The 12611-nt window shown below is 47.8% G+C and overlaps 1 pseudogene; it reads right to left on the bottom strand.

The window, feature by feature from the left end:
* Positions 1 to 1017: 1017 nt before the first annotated feature.
* On the bottom strand, positions 1018 to 1662 carry LOC129356636 (neurogenin-1-like; annotated as a pseudogene).
* Between the last annotated feature and the right edge of the window lie 10949 nt (positions 1663 to 12611).

Here is a 12611-nt window from a genome sequence, read left to right as displayed (position 1 = left end):
TTTTTTGATAATCCTCTGATATTTCACTGTTTTGGTATTTTGTGATTTTCTGCAGTGAATCAAAGTTTGTTTTATTTTGGGATTAATTATTCAAACTTTTTAATTTGGACTATTCATAATGAAAACAGAATGATAAAGTTATTGGAAAATTAACTTTGTTTCAAAAAGTTTTTACACTATTAGAAAATATTTTTTATTTTAGACCAACATTTATTTATAGTTAATAAATCGGCAGAATTTTTCATGAACAGTAAAACGAACCGATATTAATACTAATGATCATAAATGCTGGTGAAGGCGCGTGCACGTCCGGAGGCCTGTGATTGGCTATAGAAACAGAAACACGTGACTTTTTAATAGAAACGTTAAAACTTTATTCATTCAATAGAAAAACCACAAAACTTCCAGTAAATAGAATAAAAATCTGTTTATGTACAAAATACAAGTTTTGATGTGAGGAATGCAAATAAATACAAACAACAGGTGGGGGAGGGGGGGTGTTCTGTGAAGGGAGGGCATGGGGGGAGGAGGGGGAGGAGGGGGGGGTTCTTTCAACTTTTGTCAGAGCGAAGAAACTGGATTTCCACGCTCAGTTTTCTGCTTCAGCGCTTTACTAATTATAAAGTTGACTCTTCACCTCCAGGAGGAGGAGGAGGAGGAAGAGGAGGAGGAAGAGGAGGACGAGGAGGAGGAAGAGGAGGACGAGGAGGAGGAAGAGGAGGAGGAGGAGAAGAAAGAGGAAGAGGAGGAGGAGGAAGAGGAGGAGGAGAAGAAAGAGGAAGAGGAGGAGGAGAAGGAGGAGGAGGAGGAAGAGGAGGAGGAGGAGGAGGAATAGGAGGAGGAGGAGGAAGAGGAGGAAGAGGAGGAGGAGGTCTGACTGGAATCTGCTCACTGGAGGTTTAAGGGGGGAAAGTGCAAAGATGTTTAGAGTGAAACGCAAAGTGAGACAAATAAAGAAGAAGAACGTTCTTCTCATCCAGTTCAGTTCAGTAAGGCAAAATGCTGCTCCGCTGCGGGACAGGTCTGTCTGCAGGTGTGTCCAGGTGGACAGGTCTGTCTGCAGGTGTGTCCAGGTGTCCTCAGTAGATGCCCGTAGCGAAGCTACGGAAGCCGAACAGCGCGTCCCGCTGCAGCAGGTCGTCCGGCGCGGCGGGACTGCCCGGGCTGGGAGGCGCAGTAGGCCGGGGAGGAGGAGGACAGAGCCGCCGGAGCTCCAGCAGCGGCCTGCGCTGCCGTCGCTGGCCGGGCTGGGGGCGGCCCGCAGTGGGAGCGGCTCCCCGCCGCGGCCCGCCTGCAGGTCCGCGATGCGGATGGTTTCGGACAAAGCCCAGATGTAGTTGTGCGCAAAGCGCAGAGTCTCGATCTTGGTGAGTTTGGTCTCGTCCGGGAATGCGGGCAGCGCCCGCAGCGCGTCCAGCGCGTCGTCAGGTTGTGCATGCGGTTTCCGCTCCGGTCGTTGGCCTTCAGCCGCCGGCTCTCTTCACCCACCTGCGCGCTGGCGTCAGTGCGACCGCGGCCGCGCCGCCGCTTCTTCTGCAGCGGCGGCGACTGGTGGGGCGGCGGGGACGCGCCGCGCATGCTGCCGCCCCGCACGCTATCCTCATCGTCAGTGTGCGGGAACAGGTCGCAGCTGGTATCGGTGTCGGAGAACACGGAGTCCATCTGGGATTCGGTTCGGTTTGAGGAGCGACAGCAGAGTTACATGCAGGTCCTGGTCGTGCGGGTTGCAACAGGAAAGCGCGTTGCGCTGACTCACCTGGTGAGATGAGGAGGGTTGGGTTCCGACCCAGCAGAACCGGGTCTGGATCAGGACTGTTGGCACGCGCCTTTGCTGCACTGGATCAGCTCGTGAGCCTGGCAACGCCCGGCCTCAGCCCGCTTATATACCGGGCCGGACAATGACCGCCCCCCCCAGGTTTCCCCCCAGCGGCAGGTCGGCCCCGTGCCAACCGCCTCATCTGCATAATGACGCCGCAGCGCCCGCACGGAGAAGCGTGCCGCCGGACAGCGGCAGCCAATCAGAGGAGGAGCAGAGCCACGCGAGCGACACGCACAGACCCGCTTCTCCCCCCCACCACCACACACACACACACACACACACACACACACACACACACACACACACACACACACACACACACACACACACTAAAATCTTGACCTGCTTTAAGAGAGAAACTCAAGTCCAGAACCTTTCAGAAGAACCAGAACAGAACCAGCTGAGCTGTTCTGGTTCTGTTCTGTTCTTCTTTTTAATTGGTTTATTAAGTGTATTGATAACGTTTCAATAAACTGATTGATTGATTCAGTTGTGAATTAAAAGGCAAATAAAGTTTGACAAAGATTTCCTAAAGGTGGAACAGCAAGTTGGTTCTGATTGGACCTTCTGCCTGTCTGGACTCCTGACTCCTGACAGAACCGCCAGCTGGACCGGTACCGGTTCGGATCACTCTGGGCAAGGCACATGATGAAGGAAGCTGAAGTCTAACCCGCAACCTTCCTTTGCTCCAACAGGCGGTTTCCTGGTCCTCCAGAACCATGTCTTGTTCTGGACGCACGCAGCCTGGTCATTTTGATTTGTAAAACTGAAATATTTTTTTCTCTTATGTTAGGGTTATTATATATAATAATATATCATTTCTGAACTCAGCAGAACCTTTCTACGGGAACCAAGCCGTTCGGAACCGGACCGTTCTGCTCCGGTCCGGTTCCTCTGGATCAGCTCCAAGAGTTTCAAGAAGAAACAAGAAAAAAGATTGAAAAAAATCCTCTGAGAACCAACAGAACCGGATCCGGTTGATGTGATCTGGGCTGAACTCGCGCACTGTGCGCGCGCGCGCACATTGCGCACTGTGTGCGCGCGCGCGTCCTGTGAAGACATCTTTATGAGACTTTTCCATCAATTATTCCATTTAGATTCGCGGAGCAGCAGAAACCTGCAGAGTCTTTCTGCAGCTTTATCCGGGGGCTCATTTATAAATAATTACACAATGTTTAGAGTCTTCAGGCATGTAAATATATCAAGCGATTATGAGGTGAATTTTCCATTGTGGCGCTGCGCCTCTTTTCACCGCGCTCGCTCGTCCCGCTCCAGATTCGCCTCTTTGTGCCGCTTTCTTTCTGCCTGCGCTTCTCTATTGGGCTTTTCTTATTCTAATGGCCCAGCGGGACAAAACAGAGCCGAGCTGCACACAAAACCAGAGCCGGCCGCACACAAATCATCTCCGGCCGCCCGGCAGGCCGCAGGGCCGGCACAAGCCCCGCGGGGCCCGGGGCAGTGACCCGCATGACCCCAAATCCAACATAGCACTTTATATCAAGAAAAACTAACAAAAAATCTTCATATTTTAATTCAGAAAATGTAAATGTTTAAAATTGTAAATTGCGTTTGATCTTATTTTATTTTCATTTGAACTCCACAAATCTCGTTGGTTTCTATTTCATTTTCAAAAATCTGACAGCCACAGAGGACAGCGGCCTTGAATCTATGTTCTCCATTTTTCTGATTCTTTTCAGGTTTTTCAAAGTGTAGAAGAAGAGCCACTGCTGCTTGTTGTGAATGTGGAGCGCATCACTGCCCCCTATCAGAGACATATGGTACTTTCTGCGTCACTTCACAGATCAGAGATTCAAGATCGGACACATATTTTAATAAATCAGACTGTGTAGAACATGTGTAATTAAACAAACACATTGTTTAAATACTATAAAAAAATACTTTATCTGACTTATTCATGTATTGAACAAGGGATGTGTAAGTTCTGCCATTTTGAACATAAAAAATGTTAACAATAATAAAGACATTTAAATTAGACTCTCTTATTGTTATCAGCTTCTGTTTTATTTCTCATGTACATTTAAAAACAAAATATAAAATCCACCCAGTCCAAAGTTCTGCAACACAGAAAGTCTGAAAACATTCAGACTGGAAACATTCCTCAGTGTTTTGTGTGTGTGTGCATGTGCGTGCGTGTGTGTGTGTGTGCATGTGCGTGCGTGTGTGTGTGCATGTGCGTGTGAGTGCAAGAAGAGGAGATGTGGGTGCTGAGTAAATCGCCCTCTGATTGGTGGAAGCAGCTGCTGTTCTCCTCCTGATCTTCAGGTGGCGCTGATCTGAAATCATCAGAGTCTGAGCCCAAGCTTCCAGCTGGTTTTGGACTCTACTGGACCAGAACCAGCATGGAGATGAAGGACGTCGTCTCTGAAGCATCCCAGGGTTTCCAGAACAACCATCAGTCTCTACATCCCACCTGGTTGTTTGGGAGAAGCTCTCTCTCTCTACTGCCATCACAGACAGAACCAATACTAGAACTGTAACCAAACCCCAACTGGATCTGTTCTCTGTTAGCAGGGTGGAGGATGCATGGTGCTATGGGCCTGTTTCTCTTCTGAAGGTCCTGGTTCAGCTGTAGGAGAACTGGCTCAGTATCTGTTTCATGATCCAGAGCATCAGGTTTCTTTTAGCTTTGGGTCTCAGGTTCTAGACCAGAAACTCAAACTTGTTCTGGAACCAGACCCAGAATCCATCCTGATCTTCCAGGTGCCGCCTTCTCCTCCTCCAGGTATCACCTGCTGAGAAACATCGTCCCTCCAGCGTGTCCTGGTTTCCTCTCCTCCTGGAGGAACATGAACTCCTCACAGGGATCCTCCATCCTGACCAGAAGCCTCACCTGGATCCTCTCAACGTGAAGGAGCAGCGGCTCTAGTCTGAGTCCCTCTAGGATGACTCAGCTTCTGTCTTTAAGGGAGAGCCCAGCCACTCTACGGAAAAAATACATTTCGGCCGCTTATCCGCCATTTTTATCTTTCGCTCACGACCCAAAGCTCATGAGCATAGATGAGGGCAGGAACGTAGATCGATGGGTAAATCGAGATCTTTGCTTTTTGGCTCAACTCTCTCTTCATCGGCGCCGCCGCTTCACGGCGGACGCTGCTCCAATACGCCTGTCGATCTTCATCTCCCTTCTTCCCTCATTCATGAACCCAGAGGTACTTGAACTCCTCCACTGGAGGCAGGACTAGTCAAATTGCTGAATTTTTGCATATTTTCATTAAAATGCTCAGAAGTGCAGCAGGTGAGGCAGCAGGAAGCCGAGCCTCACCTGGACTGATCAGCGTCTCACTAACTGCACTGGCTGCCTGTCGATAGCAGCTCCTCCTGTCTGAACGGCGCCAATTAAATGGCTAAAAAACATTTAATGTATCAACTGATTTTACATCATTTAGCTCAGCTGTGGAGCTAGCCATGGAGTTAGCCATGGAGCTAGTCATGAAGCTAGCCATGGAGCTAGTCATGAAGCTAGTCATGGAGCTAGCCATGGAGCTAGTCATGGAGCTAGCAATGGAGCTAGTCATGAAGCTAGCCATGGAGCTAGTCATGAAGCTAGTCATGGAGCTAGCCATGGAGCTAGTCATGGAGCTAGCCATGGAGCTAGTCATGAAGCTAGTCATGGAGCTAGCCATGGAGCTAGTCATGGAGCTAGCCATGGAGCTAGTCATGAAGCTAGCCATGGAGCTAGTCATGAAGCTAGTCATGGAGCTAGCCATGGAGCTAGTCATGGAGCTAGCCATGGAGCTAGCCATGGAGCTAGCCATGGAGCTAGTCATGGAGCTAGCCATTGAGCTAGTCATGAAGCTAGTCATGGAGCTAGTCATGGAGCTAGTCATGGAGCTAGCAATGGAGCTAGTCATGAAGCTAGCCATGGAGCTAGTCATGAAGCTAGTCATGGAGCTAGCCATGGAGCTAGTCATGAAGCTAGTCATGGAGCTAGCCATGGAGCTAGTCATGGAGCTAGCCATGGAGCTAGTCATGAAGCTAGTCATGGAGCTAGCCAAGGAGCTAGTCATGGAGCTAGCCATGGAGCTAGTCATGAAGCTAGCCATGGAGCTAGTCATGAAGCTAGTCATGGAGCTAGCCATGGAGCTAGTCATGGAGCTAGCCATGGAGCTAGTCATGAAGCTAGTCATGGAGCTAGCCATGGAGCTAGTCATGGAGCTAGCAATGGAGCTCATGAAGCTAGCCATGGAGCTAGTCATGAAGCTAGTCATGGAGCTAGCCATGGAGCTAGTCATGGAGCTAGCCATGGAGCTAGTCATGAAGCTAGTCATGGAGCTAGCCATGGAGCTAGTCATGGAGCTAGCCATGGAGCTAGTCATGAAGCTAGCCATGGAGCTAGTCATGAAGCTAGTCATGGAGATAGCCATGGAGCTAGTCATGGAGCTAGCCATGGAGCTAGCCATGGAGCTAGCCATGGAGCTAGTCATGGAGCTAGCCATTGAGCTAGTCATGAAGCTAGTCATGGAGCTAGTCATGGAGCTAGCCATGGAGCTAGTCATGGAGCTAGCCATGGAGCTAGTCATGGAGCTAGCCATGGAGCTAGCCATGGAGCTAGTCATGGAGCTAGCCATGGAGCTAGTCATGGAGCTAGTCATGGAGCTAGCCATGGAGCTAGTCATGGAGCTAGCCATGGAGCTAGTCATGGAGCTAGCCATGGAGCTAGTCATGAAGCTAGTCATGGAGCTAGCCATGGAGCTAGTCATGGAGCTAGCCATGGAGCTAGCCATGGAGCTAGCCATGGAGCTAGTCATGGAGCTAGCCATTGAGCTAGTCATGAAGCTAGTCATGGAGCTAGTCATGGAGCTAGTCATGGAGCTAGCCATGGAGCTAGCCATGGAGCTAGTCATGGAGCTAGCCATGGAGCTAGTCATGGAGCTAGCCATGTAGCTAGTCATGGAGCTAGTCATGGAGCTAGCCATGGAGCTAGTCATGGAGCTAGTCATGGAGCTAGCCATGGAGCTAGCCATGGAGCTACCATGGAGCTAGTCATGGAGCTAGTCATGGAGCTAGCCATTGAGCTAGTCATGAAGCTAGTCATGGAGCTAGTCATGGAGCTAGTCATGGAGCTAGCCATGGAGCTAGCCATGGAGATAGTCATGGAGCTAGCCATGGAGCTAGTCATGGAGCTAGCCATTGAGCTAGTCATGAAGCTAGTCATGGAGCTAGTCATGGAGCTAGTCATGGAGCTAGCCATGGAGCTAGCTGGAGCTAGCATGGAGCTAGCTAGCATGGAGCTAGCCATGGAGCTAGTCATGGAGCTAGTCATGGAGCTAGCCATGGAGCTAGTCATGGAGCTAGCCATGGAGCTAGTCATGGAGCTAGTCATGGAGCTAGTCATGGAGCTAGTCATGGAGCTAGCCATGGAGCTAGCCATGGAGCTAGTCATGCTAGCCATGGAGCTAGTCATGGAGCTAGCCATGGAGCTAGCCATGTAGCTAGTCATGGAGCTAGCCATGGAGCTAGTCATGAAGCTAGCCATGGAGCTAGTCATGAAGCTAGTCATGGAGCTAGCCATGGAGCTAGCCATGGAGCTAGTCATGAAGCTAGCCATGGAGCTAGTCATGAAGCTAGTCATGGAGCTAGCCATGGAGCTAGTCATGAAGCTAGCCATGGAGCTAGTCATGGAGCTAGTCATGGAGCTAGCTATACAGTGAAGGGCAGCAATATATTTAGTTTCTCCTCTTGTCACATCAATCACTCATTAATAATTGCAAAACAGACATTAAGCCAAAACCAAACTGCTGCAACAGACTGAATGTTCTGCTCTGTGTTTTTGTTTGTTTTGTTGTTGTCAGTTGTTATGCCAACGAGTGCGTTGTATCTGCGTTGACAGAGTGAGAAAGGAAAGGTTTTGAGTTGGACTTTAACGGTGTAGTGGCTAAAATCCTATTTTTCAGGCTGCTGGTGGTTCTGTCTGAAAGTGTGTGTTTTACATGCGCTCAGATTCAGGATGCTTTTAGTTTGACTTATCATGAAATCATTTATTATTCAAACGTTTTCCACTGTTTTACTATTGTCATAGAAATCCATACAAACTCGATATCAAACCTAAACCACGCACAGAAGAAAACGGTTTCCTCTTCTCTTTAAAAACAGCAGGTTATTTAAGGTCAATCATGATTGACCTTAAATAACCTGGTGGGATAAAAACAAGAAAGTATAAATGGCTCTACAATGGATTTCTCAGAATAAAATTAATAATATCGACATGTTCATGTTTGACTGAGTTATTGGAGTTATTCTTTTTGCTCTCCATCGTTATACATTTGTATGTATATATATATATACACATATATGTGTGTGTGTGTGTGTGTGTGTGTGTGTGTGTGTGTGTGTGTGTGTGTGTGTGTGTGTGTGTGTGTGTGTGTGTGTGTAGAGAGGGAGGGATTTGTTTGTTCCTGTTCAGGCTGATTTTCTGACGGGATTAAAAACTCAACGAGATGTGACTGAATTTTAATGAAGTGAAACATGTGAGAAAGTAAGATGAACACCCGACACACACACACACACACACACACACACACACACACACACACACACACACACACACACACACACACACACACACACACGCCCCAGGCTGCTGGTGGAGGGTGATCTGATTTGAAGGAAGAAGTTTAATCTGCTTAGCCTCTGATTAACGGCCTGGTAATCCTGCAGCCCAACGATCTGACAGCAGCACCCCCCCTCATGGAAGGCCTCACCAAGATGGCAGGTGATGAAGATGAGGATGATGATGGTTCCATCATCAGTTCACTGTGAAGTCCTGATCCAGTCCAGGATTATTCTCGCTCTGTCTGGTTCTCCGGGTTTTCCTTCAGTTCTTCAGGATCCAGAGTCTCATTTCTCTGTCCTGGTTCTGACCCAGAACCGGATCAGGGCCAGAGCCAGAACCAGAATCAGAACCAGAAACGTGGATCTGGTCCGTCATCAAACCAAAACCACATTGTTGAAAAAAATAAATTTAATGTGACAAATAAAGTTTTTCAGTTTCAACAATGTAAATCATTTAGGAGAAAATAAAAACTAAAAATAATTTCTGACTGAAGTTAAGCTGTAAAAATGAAAACAAACATTTGTCTGCTAAGCTAATGAAGTCGATTTTATGAATAAACTCAGAACTTTCATCTGCATGATAGTAAATAGATGGAAATATTCTAATGATTCATTTTCACTCAAATTGTCAGATTGTGAATTTAATCCATTTGTGATGAACAGATTTCAAATGAATCATTTTAAAATGATTTTGGAAGAAACGTGTCAGATTCTGTAAAATACTTTTATAAAATATGAAGATGAGAAATGACAAAGATGAGAGCAGATTGTGTGGATTGTTCATTCAGGAGCAAATAAAAGTATTTTCTGAGGCAGATCCGAGAAAATATGATTCAAAAATCAAATCAGAACCTGAGTCTGAAGTATTGATCTGTATCAATATTGTCAATAATTTGATCGATCTCCATTTCTTCATGAGGAACGCCTCAAAATCTGGATCAATGTTTGACTCACCGAAGAACCGGTTCTGACCCGAAGGGTTCTTTCCTTCCTCTGAACGTCGTTTGGATCTCTTCCTCTAAGGTGAAAACATCCGGCCCGGTTCCGGCCCGGTTCCGGCTCCAGGACGGGTCGCTCCGGTTCGGTTCCGGTTCCTTTCTGGCCGTGGCGTTGCCATGGCGCCGGGCCTTTGTGGCGCTAATGTCGGCAAACTGGAGGTAAATTACGAGGCTGAGCAAACAGCCGCTCAGAGAAAGGAAGACGGATGGAGCCGCTGCGTTACATTAAAACCTTCCTGAAGCGGCGGCGGAAACATATCGATAACAGCCGACAGACGAACAATAAACTATTTGATCACCGCGGTCTGTGTGCAGAGCTGAGGAAGAGGAGGAGGAGGAGGAAGAGGAGGACATGGAGGAGGACATGGAGGAGGACATCAGATCGAGATGCTTCTGCTGTTCATGCTGCAAACTTTCAGGACACAAAACAAACTAGAAGTTTAGCATTTCCTGTGGAGCGCAGAGCGAATCCTGGAGCCTGAAGCTAACAGCAGAAACAGGTCAGAACAGAGCAGGTTCATTAATATGAGTATCAGTAGCTAACTCAGTTAGCAGTTAGCTTCTGACTGCTAACTCAGAACGTTAGCAGTTAGCTAGTTCGCAGTCAGTAGCTAACTGCTAACTCCAGTCAGCCGGAGCAGTGACTCTCCAGGCGGTGGGTAAATCTGGACCTGCGGGTTCGGTCTCACACCACCTTACAAAGTCAAATGAGCCAAAAGCTAAAGCTAGCTGAAATATTGACAGTCATGCTAAGGATAGCATGCTGGCCAGCATTAGCATGTCACCCTCCTTTAACTTACAGCGCTGGTAGAAAGTTAACCGCTAACATCAGCGGCCTTTTAGCGGAGCATTGACTGCGGCTCCTGACCCGGTTCTGTTTGGTTGGGTTCGAAACCAGGAGCGGCGGGTTGGGATGTGAGGCGTTCACAGACTCCACTGCTTTCATCACGTCATTATTCTCATTTCCAGACGTTGTTCAGATTTACGGTCAGTCTGCTCAATTGGAACAGATTATTTTTTTTACCAGAACCATTGCTGACCCACAAGAACACAAAGACCCGTCTGCTGTTTATCCAGAAAATGTTCTGTGGACTGAATAGACAAAAAAGACTTTTCTGGAAGGTGCTGAAACCAACAGAACATCCTGGCCAGAGCCAGACAAGGTGGTGGCAGTATGATGGTCTGGGACGCTGCCTTTGTGAGACCAAAACATGAAGCAACACAAAGCACCATCAGCCAATCACAGGCAAGTCGGATGAAAAACAAACCAATCACAACCAACAAGTCCAAATGCTGCTGTTGAAAAACTCAAAAGGAAAATGAAGCAGCTGAACTCTGAAGCCTGATCACCTGGCAAACCTGAGGAACCGGGACCAGGCCCGGAGGAGCGACCTCTGACCCTTAGCGGAGCAGGACACCCCTGGTCACAGGACCCCGGCCGTCTCCAGGCTGAGGACGGAGACGCGTCCTGCAGCAGAGGAGGCCATATGGTCTGCACTGCAATAACTGGGCTCTGCTGCAACAAAGGAGCAATTGAGACTCACACAAGGACTGAGAGTCTTGATTGACAAAGCTGTGAAAACTCTCTTCTTTCAGGCTAATGAAGCCGTCGTCTGGGGGAGTGGTGGAGGCCGGGGGGGACTGGGAGGACTGGGAGGACTGGGAGGAGGCCGAGCCGTCCGGGACGTGATTTGTCATACAATCTGAATCTTTAGGAGGGCAGCAGCAGAGACCTCCTCTCCATATGTCTGCTTCGTTAGCATCTGAAAGCTGCAGGAGGAGGAGGAGGAGGAGGAGGAGGAGGAGGAGGAGGGACACGTCCCTGAAGCTGCATGTCTCTTATTTAGTTGTAGTTGTGCTTTAAACGTCTTCAGGACAGAAAACAAATGCGTTATTCCGATCAGACTTTCCTTCCTGCACATTTCCAAAGTAAAAGCATGTGATGCTGAGCTCTGGTTTGCTGTTCACTGAGGTGATTGTTGGACTTTCAGCAGCAAGTTTCAGATTCTGTTCATATGATCTGAAGAGTGATGGTTAGTTATGTTATGAGCTTTTATTTTGGCGTCATTTTGAAGGAACAGTTCAATAATTACAAGCAGGAAACCGAGAGGAAACATGAAGTTTGACTCTGATGTCCAACCATACGTTGCAGGCGCTCTGGGTTCGCCACAACGAACCTTCTCTAACCCCAACCCTGACCCTGACCCTGACTCCAACCCTAACCCCAACCCTAACCCCAACCCTAACCCCAATCCCAACCCCAACCCTAATCCCAACCCTAACCCCAATCCCAACCCCAACCCTAATCCCGACCCTAACCCTTCTCACCTTGTGTTCAGAAAATCCTCTGGGTTTCTACTGAATCTGAGGGTTAAAAAAATGTGAATACCAGCATGCAAATGTTACAGCTGGCATCATGAAAATGATTTCAATACATGAGCTTTTAAATTCTGCAGAATAAGATGTTAGCATAACTTTAGCGAGGCTAACATGTTACTTTCTGCTGCTTGCTGTTGGACTCGGGCAGTGATGCATTCTGGTCCAGTTAAAACTGGCTTGTTTGAAGTCTGTTATGTTTTCAAGTGAGTTCTTGAAATCCTTTTCCATTTCTCAGAGAAGAAGGTTTCAGGTCCGCTGCAGGCGCCGTTAGATCCAGTGGCTCAGTCAAAGGAAGGTTGCTTAACCTGTCAACAGCGGTAAACAAGATACAGGCGACGTTGATGTTTTTGTTTATGATTCAACCAAAGAACGTTTGGTTTCATAATAAATATGAAGTGACGTTTTACGCCATTTACATTCAGCATTCTCCAAGGCTTCAATCACTTCTCACCAGTAGAGCATTTCTCCACAGAGATTTCTTCCTTCCACACAATCTTCACTTCAATGGAACCTGAAATGGTATCTGAAATGTATGTTGAAAATGATCGGCCAGCTCATCTTCTGACTTACAGCACAGAGAGATTTGAAGTTCCTGCCAGTTTTCCAGGAAATATTTTGTCATAAATGCTTTGCTTCGTGATTCAGCAGATTGAACTTTCAGCGTTGACAGAGAAATGATGAGAGGGAACGACATCAACAGAGATATTAATAATATTGGCAGCCTGACTGCTGATCCGCTCCAGAGTCCTCATGTGTGTTTCCTGCCCCGCATGTTGAGTCGAGGCAAAGCTAGCAGCAATAGCTCAGCTTTTTGCCCCTCTGTCTTCAGCTTGACAGGATGG

This window comes from Poeciliopsis prolifica, unplaced genomic scaffold (genome assembly GCF_027474105.1).
Source record: "Poeciliopsis prolifica strain line A6 unplaced genomic scaffold, Auburn_PproV2 SCAFFOLD182, whole genome shotgun sequence".
Lineage (NCBI taxonomy): Eukaryota > Metazoa > Chordata > Actinopteri > Cyprinodontiformes > Poeciliidae > Poeciliopsis > Poeciliopsis prolifica.
The sequence above is the reverse complement of the archived record's forward strand: the minus strand, read 5'-3'. Positions and strand labels throughout refer to the sequence as shown.